Source organism: Agelaius phoeniceus, chromosome 28 (genome assembly GCF_051311805.1).
Source record: "Agelaius phoeniceus isolate bAgePho1 chromosome 28, bAgePho1.hap1, whole genome shotgun sequence".
Lineage (NCBI taxonomy): Eukaryota > Metazoa > Chordata > Aves > Passeriformes > Icteridae > Agelaius > Agelaius phoeniceus.
In genome coordinates this window covers 2,132,676-2,151,735 of record NC_135292.1, presented here as the reverse complement: position 1 = coordinate 2,151,735, position 19,060 = coordinate 2,132,676, and the positions used below count along the sequence as shown (strand labels likewise).

At 50.4% G+C, this 19,060-nt stretch overlaps 1 protein-coding gene and 1 long non-coding RNA gene across 2 annotated transcripts in view; one reads left to right on the top strand and one right to left on the bottom strand.

Annotated features, from left to right (window-relative positions):
• The window catches only part of LOC143696056 (uncharacterized), a 317,065-nt gene that overhangs the window by 242,109 nt on the left and 55,896 nt on the right, over nucleotides 1-19,060 (top strand). The window lies entirely within an intron of this gene.
• LOC143696076 (uncharacterized) lies at nucleotides 9,635-17,371 on the bottom strand. Its single transcript, XR_013185503.1, has 2 exons — nucleotides 16,702-17,371; nucleotides 9,635-11,776 (listed from the first exon to the last, which is right to left on the bottom strand). It is a non-coding gene; the product is annotated as an uncharacterized LOC143696076 (long non-coding RNA).

Genomic DNA, 19,060 nt, shown 5'->3' with positions numbered 1-19,060 from the left:
AGGGCACAGCTCGGCCACAAGCACCCGGCAGAGGCATTGCCCTCCTCGGCAGGGCACAGCCCACCCAAACAGCCCCTGGCAAGGAATCAGGGCTCCGGCTGCAGGGCACAAGGACACTGCAAGCAGAGACAGCAGCACCCTCAGGACCAGCAAGTCCAGCCCGTGATGGACATGGATTGGCAGGCCTGTCACAGCTCCCATCACACCAGGGCCCCTCCACACTGGAGCCCTTGAGAACATTCAGGTGGGTCTGCATTGAGAGGAGGCATTTCCTGATGGACACAGGGGCCTCTCAATCTGCTCTGAATCTTAGACCTAAAGGGGAAAATAGTACAGGAATATTTTAATTTTTAAGGGAATGCGTGGGAAAGATGAGCAGGTATGATTTGTTCAACCACTATTAGAAGCTGTGGGGGATAGGTTTGAAATAAATGAATTTCTTTTTCTTCCTCCTGTGATTGTAATTAACTAGGAAGGAGGTTGAGAGCTGGATTTTAATACTGTAAAAAGGGATACAGAGGCTAGTTCTGTTGTACCTCTGTGTCAAAAGTCTGACAAGGCCTATGCTGAAGTGAACCCAGAAGTGTGGGCAGCCCCAGGGAAATACAGAAAATTAGATATGGAGCCTCTACAAATTAAAGCAACCAGGACAAGCAATACCCTGTTCCAAGAGAGGGAAGGAAGGGCTCACAGCCTGGTATTGAGTCCCTGTAGAAGGCAGGGCTTTTGGAGCCAAGGGTGTCTCCCTACAACACTCCTATCTTGCCAGTCAACAAACTGGATGGATGGACACAAGGGGGAAACACAGAATTTTCAAGTGTTAAAATTAAGATTAACTGAGGCGAGTGGCCTGGGCCTTCCAGACAGGGAAAAAGAATTTGAATTATAGGTGGACGTTAAACAGGGTCTTGCCAAAGGAATTCTTGTGCTAAAATGTTTAACCCAGTGGCCAGAGAGCAGCCTCATTGTCTGCAGAATTGTGCAGCCACAGCTTCCGTGGGAGCAGAGGCCTGAAAACTGATGACAACAGGAGGATCTCCTAGAGTTCAAGTCTGGCATCAAGTTAAAGCTTTGACAACCAAAAGAGCCTCTCAATGGATGAGCAGGGCTCGGTGACTACAGTATGAAACTTGTTCAGTGGCACAGGAGGATTCAGAACTGAGGACAGGGCAAGGGTTTAACCCAGCCTCCTGTTTGAACAGCCTGGAGAGGGGCTGGCAAGGAACCCAGGACTGCACTCAAGGGACAGAGCTCCCGAGCCAGGCTGGGAGAGATTGATGGGACATTCCCTGGCCTGAGGGAGACAATGTGTTTGTGGATGGCTCTGCAAGGGCAGCAGAAGGGAAAAGAGCTACAAGACAGGCTGTTATTAAGGAAGGGGAATCAGACAAAGCGCAGGTCACCGCCCCATGCTCAGCTCAACCCGCGGAGCTCTCGGTGCTTGTAAGAGCCTGGCACTGAAATGCCCTGAGCAGGAAGGCTTCAAAATCTTCTGCTGACACCATGGCACCTAACAGGGGGGGCAAAAGCAATTCTGACTGCTTCAGCAAGCACTGGATCACTTATTAACCTATTTCTAAAACAAATAATTCAAAGATAATGGATTGTGGAAGCAATAGATTCAGATGGGGAACTCATTTTACAGGAAAGACCCTTCAGGGGGTTATGGCAGCTTTAGGAATACAATGGGACCTCCATAAGCCCTGGCAAGCCCAGAGCTCGGGTTGGGTAGAAAGAAAGAATGGGGAAATAAAGAAACACCTTTGGAAGCCGGAGATGGAAACCAAGATGCCATGGGTACAGCTTTTGCCATTGGCTTTGGCAAGAAAAAGAGCCAGACCCAAGGCAGATATTCAATTATCTCCCTTGGAATTCATGTCTGGAATTCCTTACCTGGGCAATTCTCCACCTAGTGCAGGGTGGAAATAAGGGATGTAAATTTAAGGCAGGCTGTAGCCAGGATCCTGTCTCCTGTGGAATCTCTCCCCCAGGAAGCTGGGCTGGCACAGAGCCTGCCCTGGGACTTTGCTGTTGCCAACACCCAGCCAGGCCATCGGCTCCTGCCTAAGGAGTGCAAAGCAGCACCACTGGTGGCCAAGGGGCCCACGCCAAGTGTCCCTGAGGCCAGAAACAGCCGCCAGCACAGCTGAGCACGGGGGGACCCCTCAGCCTGGCCTCAGGGGCTCTGAAGCCCCGGAGATTTGCACTTCCCGCCTGCAGCAGGACCATGGGAGCCGCCCCTGAGCCTGCCCTGAAGGCAACGCAGCAGCAGCCAGGGCTCCACAGCGGGCCAAGCCCCTGGGCCTGCCCACAGATCCTCTGCTCAAACCCTCGGGAATCCTGGCCACCCTCCCCTGGCACCTCCAGCCACTGCGGCCAAGCCTCGCTGCCGCTGCTGCAGCTCCAGCGCTGGCTGGGCCTGCACTGCCACAGCTGCTGGGGAGCACCGCGGCACAATTCCACCCTGGGGCTCACTCACACCCACACTCTGGGCTGCCTGCGACTGCACTGCTGCAAAATGTACCCATTCTGCTTCTTTTAAATCTTATTTCTCTGCTCAGAAAGGTTTCTCTACTCAAAGGTTTGCCTTTGGGAAAGAAATTTTAAAGGTTTTATTTAAGGGGTTCCCAGTCTGTTCGGATGTTAAACTCATCTCCACCACTCAATGGAGATGAGTTTAACATCCGAACAGACTGGGAATAGCCCAAAAGACACCCACAGAGATAAGGACCAGCAACAAAACATCAACTGCCCCGCAGCAAACAGCAACCAACAGCTACCCCAGACACTGCCCCCGCACAGCTGGAGACACCTGGTCTGGAAAAGGCTGAGAAGGAAATCCAGGAGTGTGGGCGGAATTCACAGCAGAGGGGAAGAAATCTGAGTCTAATAGGAAACCAAACACTAAAAACTTACACGACTTGGAAGCAATGAACATTAAAGCAGTGGATTTAGATTGGTTCAGACTACGTAAAGTTTAGGAAAAATCGAGTAAAACTGACATGTCATGGAATGATTTTTTCTGCACAGCCGGGCTATGTGTGGATGAAATTATTTCTGTTGCACATCCTGGCCAGAACCAAGTAATGCCTTGACTCTCTCACACGAAAGAGATTCTTGGAGAGTTTTTGTTTTCCCTACAGTTTCAGTGATAAGATTACAACATGAGAAACATTTTTAATAATAATCCTACTTTATATTGTCAGGTAGGTTTGGGACAGAAGGGTGAGAATCAATTTTTGGTCTGGGTTTTTCCATGTTCGCCTTTATGTTGCATTTTGCAAAATTGAAGAGCTTTAACCATGATACTTTTAACTCTTAAATAGTTAATACTTTTTTTTAAAAAAGCAGATTCCGGGGGCCACATGTGACTCACCAGATGGCAGCCCTGGAAGAGAAGCTTTGGTTCTAGTCAGCCAGGAGAGGAGCTTTAGGAATGCAAATGAACCCTGCTGGGCAAAGCCTGGCCAATGTACCTGGGTCTCTTGCCTGGGGCAGGAATTAGGCTGATTCCCCCTGCCCCTCACCCCGAGCTCTGCCTGCTTGCACTGATGGAATTTGCACAGCTCAAGGCAGAGCCCGGGGTGAGGATATCTGACCCTGCGACAGAAACGGGTGAAGCTGCACAGGGAAACAGCAAATGGAGAATGTTGGGAAAACTTCACTATAAATAAATGGGGGGAATCATCCCTCTGCCCACTCCAACGTGTGCTGTCACTGTCTATGTTATATGGGGTGGATTAGAGCACTGAGATGTTCTTGCTACCACAAGTTCCGGGAATCAGTTGGGAATCCAAGTATTTGATGATTTAATTAGAGACAAATGGTCAATTGATGCAGCCCTGGCTGGAGAGAGCGGCCAAAAATGGGGAGAAGATGAACGGCCAGCAGAACAAATCCTACAACACCATGGACCAGCCCCTGGGAACCCAAACCAATTCATATCAGGAGCCACAGAACCCATTTCTCATTTCAATGGCACCATTAGATTACAAGCTGCCCTCGGAATAACCAACCAGACAGCTCCAGCTCCTGACCTTCCTGCTGAGCAATCCACTGAAATGAGGAACACAACATTTCACCATGTGATGGGATCAGATCATCTGTTAGCAGAGAAAAGAGGAGTTTGTGGAAAATCAAATGACTCAAACTGGTCTTGGCAAATAGATGACAAAGCCAAAGTGGTGAAACAGATAACAAAGGAAACAAAAAAGCAGCTCATGTATTGGTCCAAACGTGGAAAGGATGGGAATGGGACACGGTTTTGTGGTTCCCTGGCAGACCATGGGTTAAACGAATGCTGCTTCTGCTCTGATGTGCTACAGCACCTCTCACCTTTTTACCATGCTCCACACCTTGAGAGTGCAGCTCATTCAGCAGCTGAGCGAGGGGCCAGGGACTTGTAGATAAGGAAGTAAGGGGCGAAACCACCAGCTTCAATAAATGTTATTAATTAACATGGACTGCTGCTCACAGAAAGTCCCGCTAAATTCCTGAACGTCGAGAACAAAAAAGACTTAACAGAGCCGTGAATATCGGCTATTCTACAAAAGTGGGGGTGCACATTAACGAGGACGTGCAGTTGGCAGATCGGGAGGTCTGAACCTTCCAAGTACCTCAGCCAGTGGGCAAAGGGAGAGGGAGATGAGCCGGGAAAATGAGGATAAAAAGGAGGCTGCGAACTACAACAATGGCAGCGAGCGCACGGCAAATGCGCCACGGCCTCTCCCTCTGCTCAGCAATAAAGTCACTTGTACAGGACTCCTCTGTCTCCTCGGGGCACAGAAACCTCCGGCCACGTGAATTTCCCCGCACAGCCCCGGGCACGGGGCAGCCGCCCCTGTGCCAGCCACAGGAACCGGGCCGAGCCAGCGCTGCTCCGGCAGCGGCTCCTGCCGAGGCAGCGGCCGCAAGGAGACCGCGGGCAGCCGCTCCCGCAGCGCCCTCACGGCAGCGGCACCACGGGCCGGACACGGCACAAGGAACCCGCCTGAGCCCCCTGCCGCCCCCGAGGCCCGCAGCGAGCCCCGAGCCCCCGCACAACCCAGCGCGGCTCCCACCTGCGCTGCGGCCGCCTCCCAGCTCCGCCGCCGCCTCACCGGTGGGTCCCGGTCACTCCCAGTATGGTCCAAATCACTCCCGGTAGGATCCCAGTTGCCCCCGACACGGTCCCAGCGGCTCCCAGTCATGCCCTGTATGGTTCCTTTCACTCTCAGTCCCTCTCAGTAAGAGCCCAGGGTGGCCCCAGTCACTTCCAGTATGAGCCCGGTCACACCTTACCCGATGCCATTTGCCCCCGCTGTGGTCCCAGTTGCTGCCAGTATAAGTCCAGTCACCTCCAGTTTGATCCCAGTTACTCCCAGACACTCCCAGTACTATGCCAGTCACTCCAAGTGTCACCCCATCAGTCCCAGTATGATCCCAGTATGACCCCAGCATGGGGCAGCTGCTCCCAGTATGATCCCAGTTGCTCCCTGCATTATTCCAGTTTCTCTTCTTCACCCCTACTACAGATCTGATCACTCCCAGTATGATTCCAGTCAGTCCCAGGATGATCCAAACCATTCCCACTCCCTCCCAGTCCAATCTCAATTGTCCCCTGCATGTTCCCAGTAGCCCTCAGTGTGGTCCCAGTATATCCCAGTGTGATCTCTGCTGCCTCAGTTCTGCTCCCAGTGGGTTCTTTTCCCAGTCTGTCCCTGTCCATTCCAGTCTGTCCCAGTCTCTCTCCAGCAGCTGCTGCCCACCCCCCCGTCCCAACCCCATTCCCGGGCACTGGGACCCTCCCTGCACCCCCTTATCCTGCACCAACACCCCCCTGCACCCCCTTTCCCGGGTATCCTCCTCTCCCAGCCCCTGGATCCCCCATTTCCGTGAGCCCAGGGACCCCCGGGCCCCCATTCCCGGCCAGCCCGGGGCACCTCAGCCCCAGCCTCCCTTTGCTGGGAAACCCGGCCTGGGCACGGGGCTCTGCGGCCGCTCTGGGATTTATGATTCCCCAAAGGAAAGGGACAGAACAGCAGAGAGAGAGCGAGAGAGAAGGAGATTGGGAATCAGGGATCGGGTCCCAGCGCCCAGCCCTGCTCCGCCGGGGGTGGGACCCGCACCCGCAGGAAAAATTGGCTCCGCTGCTCCCGCTGCTTGCCCGGCTTTGGGCCGAGCCCAGCGGGGTCCGGGCAGAGTTTGAGCGCAGGGCCGGGAGTTCAGCAGAGCCCGGCCCGGGGGTCCCGCAGGGCGCGGCCCTGGAGGGTCCCAGACGGATCCCCGAGGGATCCAGAGGGGTGCCAGGAGGGGATCCAGGTGAATTCCCTGGAATTCGCCCTTTCCCCCTCCCCCCGCGCTCCCTCGGGCACTTTCGCTTTCGCGTCTCTGCAGCCGCGATCGGGGACGGCTGCGATGGCCCCAGCGCTGGGGCTGGGGGTGCTCCGGGGGCTCCTGGGGCTCCTGGGGGACCCGGGGGCCGCGACCAAAGGTGAGTGGGACCCCCCGAAACCGGGACCCCCCTGAACCGCAATTCCCGGGCACCGGGACCCCCTTGATCTTCCATTCCCGGGCAGGGGAACCCTCTAAACCTCCATTCCTGGGCAGGGGAACCCTCCTGAACCCCCATTTTGGGTCATGCCACCCCCCCTCACTCCACTTCCCCAGCACCGGGACCCCCCTGTACCCCCTCATCTGGCACCGAGATCCCCTGAACCCCCATTTCTGTTCACCGGGACCCCCCTGAACCGCAATTCCTGGGCACCGGGAACTCCCTAAACCTCCATTCCCGGGTACCGGGACTCCGCTGAACCCCCATTTTCGGTCCTGTGACCCCCTCAGCACCCTTTTTCAGCACTGGGACCCCCCTGAACCCCCATTCCTGAGCACGCGGACCCCCTTGAGCGCCCATTTCTGGGCACAGGGACCCCCCTGTACCCCCTTGCCCAGCATTGGCACCGCCCTGTACCCCCTCATGTGGCCCCAGGACCCCCCTGAGTCCCCATTTCTGGTCACCGACGCCCCCGGAACCGCAATTCCCGGCCACCGGGCCCCCCTTGAATCCCAAATTCCTGGAAGGAAACTCCCCCCGAACCCGCATTCCCCGGCACGGGAACCCCCTGAACCCCAATTTTTGGGCACTGGGACCCCCCTGCCCCCCCTAATCCGGGCCTAGGATCCCTCCGCACCCCCGTCAGTGCTCTGGGACCCCCTGCACGCCCATTCCCGGCCACCTCGTCCTTCCCAGACCCCAGACCCGCCCTTTTCCTCGGCTTTTGGACCCCCAGATCTCCCAAATTTCGGCGTCCCCCCAGTTCTTCATTGCCGGCGCTTCCTGGAAGGGGTTCCAGGGGATCCCGGAGGGTCCCCTGGGGCTCCAGGGGGTCAAGAGACCCCCCTTGAACGTTCATTTCGGGACACTGGGACCCCCCCTGTACCCCCTTCCTCAGCCCCGATAACCCCTGCACCCCCTTATCTGCAGCCTGGAACCCCCTGAGCCCCCATTCCCGGGCAGGGAAACCGCCCTGAACCCCAATTTCTGCGCACCGGGATCCACTACATCCCCTTATCCGGCACCAGGACCCCCTGAACCTCAATTTTCAGGCACCAGGACCCCTTGAACCCCGGAACTCGGGAATGGAACCCCCCGGAACCCCATTCCTGGGCACCGGGACCCCAGTGCATCCCGTTATCTGGCCCTGGGACCCCCTGCACCCCCTTTCCCAGCACCAGATCCCAGCCAGGCCATTATCTGGCACCGGCACCCCTGAACTCCCCATTCCTGGGCACCGGGACCCCACTGCATCCCCTTATACAGCACCAGGACCCCCTGAACCCCCATTCCACTGCACCAGGACCCCCGTGCACCCCCATATCTGAGACTGGAACCCTCCCAAACCCTCCGTTCTCAGGCACAGGGACCCCCCCCCGCACCCCCTTATCCAGCACGGGGACCCTCCTGCACCCCCTCATGCAGCACCAATGCCCCCCGCACCCCCTTTCCCGGCCCTCCCCCTCTCAGACACCCCAGCCCCCGCTTTTCCTTGACCCCAGCACCCCCTGGACCCCCACTCCTGCCTTCCACAGCCCCCACCCACCACCTTCCTCAACACCGGGGCCCGTGCACCCCCTTTCCTGGGCACAGGGACCCCCTGGACACCCCATTGTTATAAAATTGACTCAAAACGAGTAATTTCCAATCAAAGAATTTATTAATTATTGAAGCAGTTATACTACGTAAGCAAAGGCTCAGCGCTGGGTGACAGGGGAGTCTCCGCTCCACCTACTGCCGCCCCAACTAGTTTCTGATTCAGTCCTTTTATCCTCTCCATCCTTCAGGAGTCCATGTGATCTCGGAGTTCTCTGCGCCTGCGCTGGTTGTTGCTAGGGGGTCATCCTTCTGTCTCCTGGTGGTCGGTGATAAAGGCTGCGGAGTCTTCCTCAGCCACGTCTTCTTCACCCTATGTCCTTATTTGGTGACTTCTCTGTGGAAAATTACCAAAATCTTATGATTAATGCAAACTGTGCCCTATCAAGCTTAAGCAAGCAAATATCCTGCCTTGCAGACTGTTTATCTGCCCCTGCCCCTTCCCCAGCTTTTCCCTGGTCGTTATCTCTGTGAGTTATCTGCTTGTACCATTTGTCAGCGGGAAAGGTTTCCCTGCTGGGTGTTTATCTGCCCCTGCCCTTTCCCCAGCCTTTCCCTGGTCGTTATTTCTGTGAGTTATCTGTTTGTACCATTTGCTGGGTGGGACTATGTGTGGGCTCCTGCAACCCCTTCCCTGGTATCCTTGTGGCTCATATCTCATGAAGTAGTACAGAAATAGTCAGCAGACAACTCTTGTAACACACTGGTCTCTTTTTCGTGACGAACAAAATGTAGTCCCTCATCTCAATCCCCCCTTTGTTTTGATACTCAATTTTGTTCGTCAAAACGCTCTAATTCCCTTTTGCTGAGCTCCAGAGATTCTTCTGGATCATCCATCTTCAAGGTTCCGTATTTTGCTCGTGTGAGCATAAGGTGAGCAGCTTCTAATCTGCCTTTTACAATGCTAATCAATTTATTAAAAATACAAGGGCCAAACGTGAGTCCCAATAGTAAGAGAAGTAGTGGACCCGCTATCGTTGATAATAAAGTTGTAAGCCAAGGAGAATAGTTAAACCAAGATTCATAGCAGCTTTGGTGTTTTTCCCTTTCTCTTTGTCTTCTTTCTAGCCCCTCCCGTAGTTTTGCCATTGAGTCCCGTATAATTCCGCTCTTGTTTACATATGTGCAGCATTCTTCTCTTAAAGCAGCACATAGTCCTCCTTGTTGCAGGAATAATCGATTTAACCCCCTTCGATTTTGTAAGGCTACCTCTGCTAGGGAATCTAATGATTCTGTGAGGTCTTTGATGGAGGTTTCGATCCTCCTGAGGTCTTCATCTACAGAGGCTCTTAGTTCTTGGAATCCTCGGTGTTGCTGTATGAGTGAGGCTATTCCTGTTCCTGTCCCGGCTGCAGCTATTCCTAGTAACATTGCTACAGTGAAGGTTGTGAATATTTCCCGTTTCACTATGTGGGGTCCTATATTTTGATATTGTTCATAAACGTACTCTACGGGGTGGTAAAGGACTCTGGGTACTATCAATACTTGAATACAAAAGTCACTGGATTCATTAAATCGGTCTATATTTATACATGGGGTGACTCCGAGAGTGTTACAGACCCATTTAGTATTTGCTGCTGGCAGTATCCAGCTGGCAGGTTTCTTAGGGTCACTCAAATTCCCCATAACCTGACATAGATGTCGTTTTTCCACTGGTACTCGTCCTATACATCTTCCTCTCCCCGTTACCCTTGCCAAGGTTATCCCTCTCAATTCTTCTCCTTCTTTTTTCCATAGGCACCTAGCTGGGTTGGTCCCATTTACTCGTCTGCTTTTTGCTGTTACCCCTATGGCTTCATAGAACGGGGAGTTTACAGTGTAACACAGCCAACATTCCTCAGTTAGATTTGGATGGGTCTCATTCAGGACTAGGAAAGTGGCCTGTAATATTTTCCACAAGTCCCCTTCTCCCGGGTTTTCAGGTCCTCGGGTCGAATCAGTAAAGTTTTGCTTATACATTTCTGGAAAACTAGTGGTTGGGGCTGTTTCTGATTCATTTCCATTATTTTCTCCTAGCGTTAGTTCTCCAGCTATCGCCTGGTTTGGTCCAATTGGTTCGGGGTCGTGTGGCACGGTTGTCTTTTGGATTATAAAGTGCCCCCCTCTGTCTGTCCCTGGTTCCCATAATCGGGCTCCCCACATTTTCCCTAATAACCAGACTTGGTCATGTGGTTTTGTCACATTAATGTAAATCATATTGCATGTTCCATCTAACCCTCCTTCTTTCTGGGTATATGTGGAAGTGGGCTGTGTACACCCGTATGGACCCCATCCAGTTCTGATAAACCCGTCCTCGTTCCCCCCAAAGGAGCTTACTGATACACAGTCCCAATAAGCACCATAAAAGTGTCCTGGATAGTTACAATACCCTTTTCCCGGGTTTGAGCTTGGACAAAAATAACATCCAAACTGATTTAAACATGGATTTACAGGTATTAAATCACACAAAGTACATAAAAAGCTGGGTGCGCCAGACGTGATTTTGGTCTGGATAACATACTGGTCTTCCCATCTAATCAGTGACCATTTGAAGGGTTGATGTGAATACCCTTCTGCCCCTGAACTTGTTACGATGCACCAGAAAAGAATTAAGGCTTGTAATTTGGGGCTGTCATTGTCGGAGCTCAGGTTGAATTTTACCTTTGGTTTCCCCAGTGGTGGGTTACCAATCCTGGGGCAGGACGGCCAACATTTCCTGGACATCTCATATGGGGGTCGGGGCTTCCGATGGACTCCACTGGTTATTACCTCTCTGCCTCGCCCGACGACTCGGTTGCTGCAAGCCTCGAGGTTTACCATCTTCTCGGCAGCAGAGGTATTCTTCAGGAGCCGGATAAACCTCCCGTTTCCACTTTTTAGCACTGGCGGCCCAGTTATTAGCTTTTATTAATGAGAGGTCACGCCGCAAATTGGGGGCTTTCTTCCGACACACCACTTCCAGGATGTCCAGGAGAAAGGGGATCGGTTCGTTAGGGTGGTAGCAGAACCGATCAGGATTTACCCCTTTGGAAAAGGTTTCCCACCACTCGTCAGATCCAAGCTTTACCTCCCCCGTAGCAACTCTGCTACTAAGAATGATAGAAGTTAGTCTCCTCTCTTTTTCATAGCACGGCGTACAAATTCCCCTAGGTGTTCTACCACTCCGACAATGAGACCACCAAGGTTCGTGACACAATTTACAGGAAAAGCATACAAGGGGGTGACAGTCACAATCTAACCAGTTACACTTTAACCTAATATCTTTGTTTTGTGCTTTTTCCCCCTCCCATGTGTGCCCTTTATGTTCTAATCTCGGGGACTTAAAGTAGGGCTTTCTCAACTCGTCCTCTAAGAGTTTGCAATATCCAAGAGCCTCCCGATTCCCTATTAGCTGGGTTTGGAGATAATGGTTATCTCCAACCCAGATTACTATCCAAATCATTTATTAGTTCGTTTCAGCTTTAATTTGGTTTCTCCCGGGAGACTGCAAACCTCCCAGCTGTGAGGGGGTTTTACCGGTCCTTTTATGCGACTAGCATGAGTCCATCCTTTTTCAGCGGTTCGTATGGCTGCTTCTGTGCTGAGGAGTACTTGGAACGGTCCTTCCCACCTTGGAGTCAAGGGGTTTTCTTTCCAGCTTTTCACGAGCACCCAATCTCCTGGCTGTACCTGGTGTAAGATAAAATCTAAAGGAGGCCGTTGTGCTAACGTACCTTTTTCCCATAATGCCTTTCTGTACTTTGTCAATTCCACCAAATATTTTTGCGTACATGTGTCATTAATGACAGGATGTTCGTTAGGATTTTCTAGGTTATACGGCATCCCATACATCATTTCAAAGGGTGATACCCCTAAATCAGCTCTAGGTCTTATTCTTATATTTAGGAATGCTAGAGGAATACATTTAACCCAGGTCAAATTGGTTTCTGCTACCAGTTTGGTCAATTGCTTTTTTATTTCCCCATTCATTCGTTCAACTCGTCCAGAGCTCTGGGGATGCCAGGGGGCATGTTGTTCCCACCGTATGCCCAGAGCTGTTGCTAAGTTTTGGGTAACTTGGGAAATAAAATGCGGCCCTCTATCTGAGTCAATGACTTCTGGGACCCCGTATCTCGGGATTATCTCTTCCATCAATATTTTCGTAACTACTTTGGCTGTTTCTCTTACGGTTGGGAAGGCTTCCACAAAATGTGTTAGGTGGTCCACCAAGACCAATAAATATTTGGTTCTCCCTACTTTGGGGAGCTCAGTGAAATCTATCTGAATGTGGGAGAAAGGCCTTTTCGCTAGTGGTCGGCCTCCCTCCGGTAATTTTCTCAAATTTTTTCTATTTACTTGTAAGCAAATTAGGCATCCTCTGGTTACTTGTTTGGCAATGTCCCAGATTCCCACACTCACATACTTTGCAGCAAAATAATCTACCAGTCCCTGTGATCCCCAATGTGTTTTTTGATGTATCTTAGTCAGTAATCTATGTGCCAATGCTCTAGGTATTATTTCTCTGCCATCTGCTAATTTCCATGCTCCTTGTGCATCCCTTTTAGCTCCTAGTTTTTGTATTTTATTCTCTTCCTCTTTATTAAACTTGATGTCGGGGTCAGGTTCTGGTGTTTGGGAGTGTTCTATGTTTTCCTGCAAAGTGAGGAGTCTCAGGGCAGCCCGTTTAGCCTCCTGGTCAGCTGCATTATTTCCCCTACTTCTCAAATCCAGTCCTTTTTGGTGACCTTTCAGGTGAACTATAGCTATTTTTCGGGGTTTTCGTAGGGCACTGAGCACATCTAATATTAATTTACGGTGAACTAAATCTTTCCCTTGTGAATTTATTAGTCCTCTTTCCTCCCATATTTTGCCAAATGTATGGACTACCCCATAGCTATATTTTGAGTCCGTAAAAATAGTCCCATCTTTTCCTGTTAACCATTCCAGGGCTCGTAGTACAGCATATAGTTCACATGCTTGGGCGGACCAGGATCCACTAAGGGGTCCCGATTCTATCACTCCCAGGTTGGGTCCCCTTATGATAGCATATCCTGATTTTCTCCTTCCCTCAACTACTCTGGAGGATTCATCCACAAACAGTCTTCCTCCTTTTTCCAATTCTTCTTCTTCCAAATCTGGTCTGATTTTTGTCTGTTCTTCTATAGTCACTATACAATCATGTGTTAGTGCTTCTTCTGGTCCTCCATATAAGAAGGAAGCTGGATTTTGGATATTAGTAGTTTCTAGAGTTAAATTTGGAGCCTCAATTAATATTCCTTCATATTTTAGAAGCCTTGCGTCTGAGATCCATTTTTCAGCCTTTTGCTGTAAGACTCCCCGTATGTTATGGGGGGACAGCACTTTCAGGCTGCTATTAAATGTAATTTTCCGGGCTTCTTCTACCAAAAGAGCACATCCTACAATTGCTTGTAAGCACGTAGGCCATCCTCTGCTTACTGGGTCCAAGATCTTTGATAGATAAGCCACCGGTTTCCTTTTCTCTGCCCATTCTTGAGTAAGGACCCCATATGCGACCCCCTTGTCTACGTTTATGAACAAAAAGAAGGGTCTATTAGTATTAGGTAAACTTAATACCGGGGCATGGATTAGGCTCTCTTTAAGCTCTTGCAGCCTTTCGGTGTCCTCCTGATCCCATTTTAGGAGTCCCTCTTGAGTAAGTTTCTGATACAAGAAAGTCGCCTTACTACTGTAGTTTTCAATCCATTGTCGACAATAACCAGTTAGTCCAAGTATTTGCCTGATTTGTCTCTTATTTCTTGGAATTGGTAATGCTAAAATCGCCTGTATTCGTTCGGGGTCTATTCTCTTCTCTCCTTTCTTTAGATAATGGCCTAGGTATTTTACTTCTTCTTCAACAAAATGTAGTTTTGCCTTGGAGACTTTCAATCCCTTTAAGCCTAAAAAGTTCAATAACTTAATACTTTCTTTCCGTACATTCTCTTCCTGCTGCCCCGCCAGGAGTAGATCATCTACGTATTGGATTAATGTAACCCCTGGCCCCACTTGGTAATCCTGTAAAATTTGCTCTAAAGCCTGCCCGAAGAGATTAGGGGACTCAGTGAATCCTTGAGGGAGTACCGTCCATCTTAATTGTTGTCTCCTTCCCATATCGGGGTCTTCCCATTCAAATGCAAAATAATCCTGGCTTTCTTTAGCCAAAGGGCATGCCCAAAAGGCATCTTTGAGATCTATAACACTGTACCATAAATTCTCAGGCCCCAGTTTAGTCAAGAGGGTATAAGGATTTGCCACCACCGGGAACCGGGCTACAGTTCGCTTGTTTATTTCCCTTAAATCATGCACCAATCGATAGGTGCCGTTTGGCTTTTTAACTGGTAGGATGGGAGTATTGAACGGAGACATGCAGGGTTCTAACAATCCATTATTCAACAACCTTTCTATTTCTGGTTTTAATCCTCGTCTCCCTTCTGGGGATAATGGGTATTGCTTAATTCGGACGGGGACATCCGGATTTTTGATAGTTACCGAAAATGGAGTGATTTTTAGCTGTCCCACGCTCTCAGGCGTGTACCAGACTTCGGGGTTAATTTGCTTTTCATCTTCTACCCTTAAAGGGCATAATTTAATTTTTAATTCCTTATTATCTACACCTATACTAATCCCTAATTCTATAATCATGTCTCGCCCGAGCAGATTATAATCTGACTCGGGTACCAATAATAGATTTCCCATCCCTATTTTGGATCCTGATTCTATAGTCACATTTTTTATGATTTGTACTTCAAAAGGTTCCCCTTTTGCCCCTATGACAGTGGCAGTTTCTTTAGAGATGGTACATCCTTTTGGTAGGTTCTGTACCGTGGATCTTTCTGCCCCCGTATCTACCAAGAATTCCATTTCTTGGTTGTGGGGACCCACTTTAAGTTTTATCAAGGGCTCTTTATGATTTTTCCGGGTCCCCACCAAATAGAGCCCCTGACCCCCCTAGTCCATTTGGAACTGCTTCTCGTCTCTGATTCGGACTCTACATTCTCGCTTAAAATGCCCTTTTTTTCCGCAATAAAAACACACCTTCACCCCTTCTGACTCCCCTATACTTTTCTCTTTTTGTTCACTCGAACCTCCCTTTCGCCCTTCTCTTTGGTACCTCCCCCCACCTGTTGCTGCGACCATCAACCTTACTTGTCTGCGGTCTCTTTCGTCGTCCCTACGGACATATACTTTCTGTGCCTCCCTAAGCAGTTCATCCAGCCCCCTGTCCTGCCAGTCCTCTAACTTCTGGATTTTCTTCTTTATGTTGTCCCACGATTTTAAAACGAAATGGACTTTCAGCATTGACTGTGAAGTTTGGCTATCGGGGTCCATTCCGGAGTACAATTGTAAGTTCCGCCGTAATCTCTCGAGCCATTCTGTAGGCGACTCGTCCTTCTTTTGCCTATCGTTGAATGCCCAATCTATATTTTGCCCCCTCAGGACTGAGTCCCTAATCCCCTGAATAATTATGGTCCTTAAATCCTGCATATGTGTTCTATGTGCCGCATTTTGATGGTCCCAATGGGGGTTCTGTAGGGGCCATTTAGCGTCCGCAGCCGGGCTTTGGACATGCTGCGTGTCCCAAATATACATTCCTTCCCTTCTTATCATATTCCGTTCTTCAGTAGAGAACAGAATGCCCAAAATGGACTGCATTTCTTCCCAGGTATAGATGTTTGGTCCTAAGAACTGGTCGACCCTCTTGGCTACCCCAAAAGGGTCCTCTAATAAATGTCCCATGTCCTTCTTAAAGTCTCGTACATCTGCCGAGCTCAAGGGGACAGTAATAAATCCTATACCCGCCTGTGGTCCACCCATGGGCATCTCCCGTAGAGGGAATAACCCCGTCTCAACCCTACTGCGGCTCCTTGTAATCGGGCCTTGGTAACCGGTTTGGTTAACCTCCCCTTGGTTACCCTCTTCATCATTGTTTGGTGCAGGTGGTTGTGGAGGTGGTGGGGCATTGGGTGCTGGCGGTGGGACATATGGGGGCGGTGCTATAATTAAGTCGCCCAAATGATTGTCCCTCTTCCCCTTTTTGTCCGGATCCCCTTTCCCTTCTCTTAATTGGAAAACATACACTTCGGGTCTTGCTACCCATATTTTGGCATAATCACTCTCCTCTTACGAGAAGGGCTCTTTAGAATTTACCCATAGGTTCAAGTCCTGTCGAACCCAGTCTTCAGATGATCCAAACACGGGCCAAAAAACTTTTTTGGAAATCTCTTTCCCACCCCATACTTCCATGCAATAATGTATCATTCTGGCCCTATCCTTAGTCTCGGTCCCCGGGTAATGCTTCCAATTACTAAGCATGAATCCTAGGGGGCTGTCCCTTGGAATGGGGGGGGAGTTTGACTTGGGTTGGGGTCTTGCTTTTCCCCTGCCCCATTCGTCCGGAGTGCCTTCTTTCACTCTCAAATTCCTTTCACTTCCCCTTTTTCGTGGCCCGAGCCCTCGCGGGTCTACGGGAACCGCACTACTCAAGGGTCCGCACTCACTTGGAGAGTCCGGCTGCCGGCCCTCCTCTCATTCACACTTGTCCACCGCCACACTCCGGGATCCCAACCCCGCCCGAACGGATTCCCTTTTATACTTACGCGTCCTGCGTCTTCATCTGGACTCCGTGCACAGATTATTAAGGGGTTCACCGGTATAATTTGTCCCGTTTGCTTACTATTATATATTTTAGGGTTGTCGGTGAGAGTGGCGGAGGTTCTCCCAGAGGGGCCACCCGGAAAGCACTGGATGAGGCGCCCCCCACTCTGGGTAGATCTTACCCGATCCAAACTCTCATCCAAGTCACGGCACCAAATTGTTATAAAATTGACTCAAAATGAGTAATTTCCAATCAAAGAATTTATTAATTATTGAAGCAGTTATACTACGTAAGCAAAGGCTCAGCGCTGGGTGACAGGGGAGTCTCCGCTCCACCTACTGCCGCACCAACTAGTTTCTGATTCAGTCCTTTTATCCTCTCCATCCTTCAGGAGTCCATGTTATCTCAGAGTTCTCTGCGCCTGCGCTGGTTGTTGCTAGGGGGTCATCCTTCTGTCTCCTGGTGGTCGGTGATAAAGGCTGCGGAGTCTTCCTCAGCCATGTCTTCTTCACCCTATGTCCTTATTTGGTGACTTCTCCATGGAAAATTACCAAAATCTTATGATTAATGCAATATGTGCCCTATCAAGCTTAAGCAAGCAAATGTCCTGCCTTGCAGACTGTGCCCTATCAAGCTTAAGCAAGCAAATATCCTGCCTTGCAGACTGTTTATCTGCCCCTGCCCCTTCCCCAGCTTTTCCCTGGTCGTTATCTCTGTGAGTTATCTGCTTGTACCATTTGTCAGTGGGAAAGGTTTCCCTGCTGGGTGTTTATCTGCCCCTGCCCTTTCCCCAGCCTTTCCCTGGTCGTTATTTCTGTGAGTTATCTGTTTGTATCATTTGCTGGGTGGGACTATGTGTGGGCTCCTGCAACCCCTTCCCTGGTATCCTTGTAGCTCATATCTCATGAAGTAGTACAGAAATAGTCAGCAGACAACTCTTGTAACACACTGGTCTCTTTTTCAGGATGAACAAAATGTAGTCCCTCATCTCAATTCCCCCCATTTATTTATAGTAAAGTTTTCCCAACATTCTCCATTTGCTGTTTCCCTTTGCAGCTTCACCCTGCTTTTTTTTAAAAAAGTATTAACTATTTAAGAGTTAAAAGTATCACGGTTAAAGCTCTTCAATTTTGCAAAATGCAACATAAAGGCGAACATGGAAAAACCCAGACCAAAAATTGATTCTCACCCTTCTGTCCCAAACCTACCTGACAATATAAAGTAGGATTATTATCAAAAATGTTTCTCATGTTGTAATCTTATCACTGAAACTGTAGGGAAAACAAAAACTCTCCAAGAATCTCTTTCGTGTGAGAGAGTCAAGGCATTACTTGGTTCTGGCCAGGATGTGCAACAGAAATACTTTCATCCACACATAGCCCGGCTGTGCAGAAAAAATCATTCCATGACATGTCAGTTTTACCCGATTTTTCCTAAACTTTACGTAGTCTGAACCAATCTAAATCCACTGCTTTAATGTTCATTGCTTCCAAGTCGTGTAAGTTTTTAGTGTTTGGTTTCCTATTAGACTCGGATTTCTTCCCCTCTGCTGTGAATTCGGCCCACACTCCTGGATTTCCTTCTCAGCCTTTTCCAGACCAGGTGTCTCCAGCTGTGCGGGGGCAGTGTCTGGGGTAGCTGTTGGTTGCTGTTTGCTGCGGGGCAGTTGATGTTTTGTTGCTGGTCCTTATCTCTGTGGGTGTCTTTTGGGCTATTCCCAGTCTGTTCGGATGTTAAACTCATCTCCATTGAGTGGTGGAGATGAGTTTAACATCCGAACAGACTGGGAACCCCTTAAATAAAACCTTTAAAATTTCTTTCCCAAAGGCAAACCTTTGAGTAGAGAAACCTTTCTGAGCAGAGAAATAAGATTTAAAAGAAGCAGAATGGGTACATTTTGCAGCAGTGCAGTCGCAGGCAGCCCAGAGTGTGGGTGTGAGTGAGCCCCAGGGTGGAATTGTGCCGCGGTGCTCCCCAGCAGCTGTGGCAGTGCAGGCCCAGCCAGCGCTGGAGCTGCAGCAGCGGCAGCGAGGCTTGGCCGCAGTGGCTGGAGGTGCCAGAGGAGGGTGGCCAGGATTCCCGAGGGTTTGAGCAGAGGATCTGTGGGCAGGCCCAGGGGCTTGGCCCGCTGTGGAGCCCTGGCTGCTGCTGCGTTGCCTTCAGGGCAGGCTCAGGGGCGGCTCCCATGGTCCTGCTGCAGGCGGGAAGTGCAAATCTCCGGGGCTTCAGAGCCCCTGAGGCCAGGCTGAGGGGTCCCCCCGTGCTCAGCTGTGCTGGCGGCTGTTTCTGGCCTCAGGGACACTTGGCGTGGGCCCCTTGGCCACCAGTGGTGCTGCTTTGCACTCCTTAGGCAGGAGCCG